The sequence below is a fragment of the Spodoptera frugiperda genome, chromosome 21 (assembly GCF_023101765.2).
Source record: "Spodoptera frugiperda isolate SF20-4 chromosome 21, AGI-APGP_CSIRO_Sfru_2.0, whole genome shotgun sequence".
NCBI classification, from domain to species: Eukaryota; Metazoa; Arthropoda; class Insecta; order Lepidoptera; family Noctuidae; genus Spodoptera; species Spodoptera frugiperda.
The window spans coordinates 5,393,050-5,398,580 of record NC_064232.1 but is presented as its reverse complement, the minus strand read 5'-3'; the positions used below and the strand labels follow the sequence as shown (position 1 = coordinate 5,398,580).

Sequence of the window (5,531 nt, the reverse complement as noted above, 5' to 3'; positions counted from 1 at the left end):
TTATGTTTCTTATTTGCAACTTTACGTATTTTATTCCCAAGGGGTTAGGCAGAGGTACACATAAGGTGGCGTGAGGCGCACGTTACTCTTAAAAAACAAGTGTATAATTTCCCTGATATATTTTTCCAATCAATACACAACTCACACACAACTTCACGACTTTTATCCCCGAAGGGGTAGACAGAGGTGCATATTACGCCATGTAATGCCGTTGTACAATGTATAACAGTTTTTCACCATGTATGTTATAAGTCCCATGTAATAGGGGGTAAGCCTATTGCCATATACTGGGCATAATTCTAGACTCCGTGCTACTACTGAGAATTTTCGAAAAACCGAAAAAAGCCCAGTAGTAATCGCTAAGCCGTGAAACTTTAGGACCGTTTCCACTGATACTAAGCTATGTAGCTGTGCGAGGAAGATGCGTAGCTCGAGTATGCGATGTATTAATAGTAGGGAAGCCATCCATAGCACGCATCTTTCCATATAAAAAACATAGCTTAGCTGAGTCCGTTTCCACCAGTGCTAAGCTATGTAAACCAATAAATATGATTGGTGGAAGCCAAACGCATCCACAGCAACGTGGCATAGTACATTTCAGGTGGAAAAGTACTCTAATTTATTATGTAAATCTAAAATGGTTTGATTGACTAAAAATCACAGTTTAGTCGACAATACACGCTGAATGACCTAAAACTATCAGAATATTTTATAAATAAAACAATGAAAATAGGTATTTACCTAAAATTCACGTGCGTACTTAGGTATCGTCATGAGCTTAATGTTCACATGTAAACAGCAGCTCATGTAGTGTAGATGTCCAGTCAACAAGGATGTAGCGAGGTTGACTGTCCAGGCGACACACGTACTTAGGTATCGTCATGAGCTAATGTTCACATGTAAACAGCAGCTCATGTAGTGTAGATGTCCAGCCAACAAGGATGTAGCGAGGTTGACTGTCCAGGCGACACACGTACTTAGGTATCGTCATGAGCTAATGTTCACATGTAAACAGCAGCTCATGTAGTGTAGATGTCTAGTCAACAAGGATGTAGCGAGGTTGACTGTCCAGGCGACACACGTACTTAGGTATCGTCATGAGCTAATGTTCACATGTAAACAGCAGCTCATGTAGTGTAGATGTCCAGTCAACAAGGATGTAGCGAGGTTGACTGTTCAGGCGACACACGTACTTAGGTATCGTCATGAGCTAATGTTCACATGTAAACAGCAGATCATGTAGTGTAGATGTCCAGTCAACAAGGATGTAGCGAGGTTGACTGTCCAGGCGACACACGTACTTAGGTATCGTCATGAGCTAATGTTCACATGTAAACAGCAGCTCATGTAGTGTAGATGTCCAGTCAACAAGGATGTAGCGAGGTTGACTGTCCAGGCGACACACGTACCTACTTAGGTATCGTCATGAGCTAATGTTCACATGTAAACAGCAGCTCATGTAGTGTAGATGTCCAGTCAACAAGGATGTAGCGAGGTTGACTGTCCGGGCGACATACGTACTTAGGTATTGTCATGAGGTCAATGCTTACGAAAATAATTTGGTGTATACGCATGCACGACCCACGGAAGTACACAAATTGATGTTTTTAAATAAACATGTAGAATAATGACTTATTGTTCTGTTTGGTAGGTCATTCACATGTTAAACTCTCTTGGCTTTTTGCAAAATGAGTAGATTTATAGTATCTTACATGAATTTATTCACTAAGGGAGATTTTTCAGATGTTTTTGGCTTCCAAGTCAGGCGTAACGACTATCATTGATTTGTTTTATGGTATAAGCCGGTAAACGAGCAGACGGATCACCTGATGGTAAGCAATCGCTGTCGCCCATAGACACCCGAAACACCAAAGGTGTTACGAGTGCGTTGCTAGCCTTTTATGGGCTAGGAATTTAAGGGTTGTTGGAGAATCGGGGATTGGGAAGGGGGTAATTGGGCCTCCGGTAACCTCACTCACACAATACAAGCGTTGTTTCACGTCGGTTTTCTGTGAGGCCGTGGTATTGGTACCACTCCGGTCGAACCGGCCTATTCGTACCAAAGCATGCTTCTTCCACACTTAAAACTTTTGTGTTGGTTAGTCCATTAATCGGGCTATATAACATCTCGCCACGACAGTGAAACAGAAAGAGTAGCTGGTACTTTTAGTATAAGAGTGCTTTTTTACAAGAAATGTGCTAAACTACGTTGCTGTGGATGCGTTTGGCTTCCACCCATCATATTCATTGGTACACATAGCTTAGCACTGGTGGAAATGGACTCAGCTAAAGCTATATTTTTGAGAAAGAGTAGTTAGTACCTTTAGTATAAAAAAGTTTTTAGGCTGAAAGGTCATTGCTTCTTTGCTTCCTAACTGAAGTACATATAGGTTAATTGAATTCTAATAATGACGAAAGAAATTCTACTTATATGTAAGTACGTACTATAAATACGTATGCTGTTATACGCCTAGTAGGTAAATAATTTGTTTGTATGTATGTTTATTTAAATAAATAAAAAAGAGCTAATCTCTTTTTTTTTGAGGGGAGAGAATCAACCAATTACTTCTCTTTTTTACCTTTGATGGGTCGATGTTTGGCCGCTGTCTCGTCTGATGGTAAGTGATGATGCGGCCTACGACGGAGCATAACTGCCCATAAGCAACCTATTCACTCGGGCCTTGGTGGATGCGAGAGGGAGTGTCAGACTCCTAACTGACTAAAAACACTCCGTATTCTACTCCTGTTTTTCGGGAAAGTGCTATTTTAAAGGCTCTCTCCAATTCATGAAAAGTTGACTTTTTTACTTTTCCCTCTTTGGGTGAGGCGTGAGAGAGTGTCAGACTCTAACTGACTAAAGAACATCTCGTTCCTACTCCTGCTCTTAGAGCTAGAGCCCCGGCAACCCATTAAGTCTTCTGTGGCTCCGTATCTTGGACATCCGCGCCATTCGGCCCCATCTGTGATTTTAGAACACCTTGAATATAAGGTATTCTAAAATTATCTACCATGGCCAGATACTCCGGACCAGTTAATTTAATTTGAGAACATAAAGATATTGACTTTACTCCGCATAAAGTTGTTCACAGATACGCACTATACGTCGTTTCGCAAAAACGCATAAATTGATAGAAATTGTTCTCATTGACGAAGCGACAGAGGCAGTGAAAGAAACTCTTTTATAACAAACTAGCGAACCTGGCGAACTCCGTTTCGCTACCATGATTTTTTTTTCCTGAATTTTCTTGGCTATAAACCTCACTGAGCTCGAGACCTTTCCAACGAATGCAAAACCGTGGAAATCGGTTCGTGCGTTCTGGAGTTATAGCGTCAGGAAGGAAAACCCGACTTATTTTTATATAATAGACTAACATGTAGATTTTTGTATGAAAAAGAATAAGTCAATAATTTTTATTCACTAAATTGTAATCTTCAAACACCACACTTCCTCCTATAAAAGCCGTGGCAGATAATTTTAAACCTCCTGATAACGAGTAAAACCAAAGCACAACGCTAGTTAACCACAATATGACATTACCCTTTTACATCTCATGAATATAGAAAGCATGGCTTGCACCTTTGCTTACAATATCAATTGTATGTTAAGGCGCAGTACTCAAACGGTTTAATTTTCATTGTCACAGTGGGTTGTCTACTTGATTTGTAAACTAAAACTATACCGGGTAAAATGGAGTGAATAGAAACTCAGGAGGTGAATAAAAACAATTTTTTTTATTAGAATTATTAGTTTGTTTTCATATTATTGGTTTTAATAAAGCATTTTTAAACGAAAAAATTTTAAACTGAACGTTGATATAAGTTTTTAAACTGACACAATCATTAACACTAGTATTAGAACTTGAAACGGGATATTTACCATGTTTTTCTATTCAGTTCATCCGTGATCATGGCGCTTGCAACAGTGCCGAAATATCGGAAACTCATAGAAATAGAAAAACATGGTAAATTGCTCCGTTGGTTTGTTTGTTTGGGTCAAATTTAGTGGTTGGAATTTAACCCTCAAATAGACAAATAGATCTGATATGAATATCTAATATATAAAGTTCTCGTGTCACTGTTTTCGTTGCCATACTCCTCCGAAACGGCTTGACCGATTTTGATGATTTTTTTTGTTTATCTTATCTGGTATCCATGAGAATCTACTATTTTATCCTGAAAAATGTTAGGGGTAGTACAACCCAATTTTTTTTTAATTTTCCGTGTAGAAGTCGCGGGCAAAAGCTAGTATAATATATATCTCAATCTTGATGACGCTGCAGATACCACCCAACGGCTACATGACAGTCTTCCCCTTAACCCCCGTTACATATAACCGGCGACATATTAATTAAAACGTTAACTTTTGCCCCCAAACCCTTACAACCGGGACAAACAATTTGAATTTCAAATTCATATAAAACGCGTTTAAAAAACTATCCAAACAAACTTAACATTGCACTTGAGTGCGGCGCTGGCGTCGTTTTAGAGGACGTTCTTAGTACATTTTGTTCTAAGCGAGATTTAGTTCCGATTTTTTCCGTCCGCATTTCTTAGTTGGTGGTGTTTTAACTAATTTCTAGTTGAAAGACTTTTGACTGTTCAGTTGTCTGTGAATCTTTGTGTTGTGAGAGTGCAATTGGAATTAATATAATTTTGAAACTTAATATTAAAACTCTTGTGGTTCTAAAGTTTTTGGTGTCAAGTTATTTTGGTTTGGTGTAGCAATTGTGAGTATTTATCTCAATATAGTTTATGTATTGTCTTAAGACGGCTTTTCTATCAGAGGTGTGCTATGTAATAGCTAAGCTGTGAAACTATGTGACCGTTTCCACTGATACTAGACTATGTAGCTGTGTGGAAGATACGCAGCTCTAGTATGTGATGTAGGAAGTAGGGAAGCCATCTATAGTACGCCTCTTTCCATATAAAAAACTTAGCTTAGCCTAGTCGGTTTCCACCAATGCTATGCTGTTTGTACCAATGAATATGATTGGTGAAAGCCAAACACTTCCACAGCAACGTAGCATAGCACATCTCTGGTGGAAAGCAGCCTCAATGTCATTTAATGGTTACTTAACCTAGTCCTTAGCAATTGTTTTTGGAACAAAATCGTTACTAAAGGTAAGCGTTCACAGGCCCGCATTGTGCGTATCGCACGCAACGCATTTTAGTTTGTCTTGTATAGAAACGTATACAACTGCGTCCACTGATTCGCATCGTACGGACCGCATCATCGGCGATGCCTTCGTGTGATGCGTACCGATGACGTGATATGGAATGCCGATCAGTGGACGCGTACGATTTTCTATTTATTCTAGATATATTTTCTAGATTTTTTTCTTGTTCTTTCTCTTCTGCTAATAAACAAGTTATTACAACTTCTTCAGCGCGTTCCTCTATTCTCTTCATTCTCATAAACACTTTCCGCATGTACAATCACTACTATAATCCGACTGAAAGTGGTATCGGCAATCCGACTGCTGATACTCGCCTCGGCAATTCGATCGCTGCCGATATAATGGACGTAGTCT

At 39.3% G+C, this 5,531-nt stretch overlaps 1 long non-coding RNA gene across 1 annotated transcript in view; it reads left to right on the top strand.

Moving 5' to 3' along the window:
* Positions 1-785: 785 nt before the first annotated feature.
* LOC126912000 (uncharacterized) overlaps positions 786-5,531 on the top strand; it is a 42,449-nt gene continuing 37,703 nt past the window's right edge. The window contains exons 1-2 of the long non-coding RNA XR_007706609.1: positions 786-873; positions 1,418-1,525. This is a non-coding gene — a long non-coding RNA (uncharacterized LOC126912000). The remainder of the gene's footprint in view (positions 874-1,417; positions 1,526-5,531) is intronic.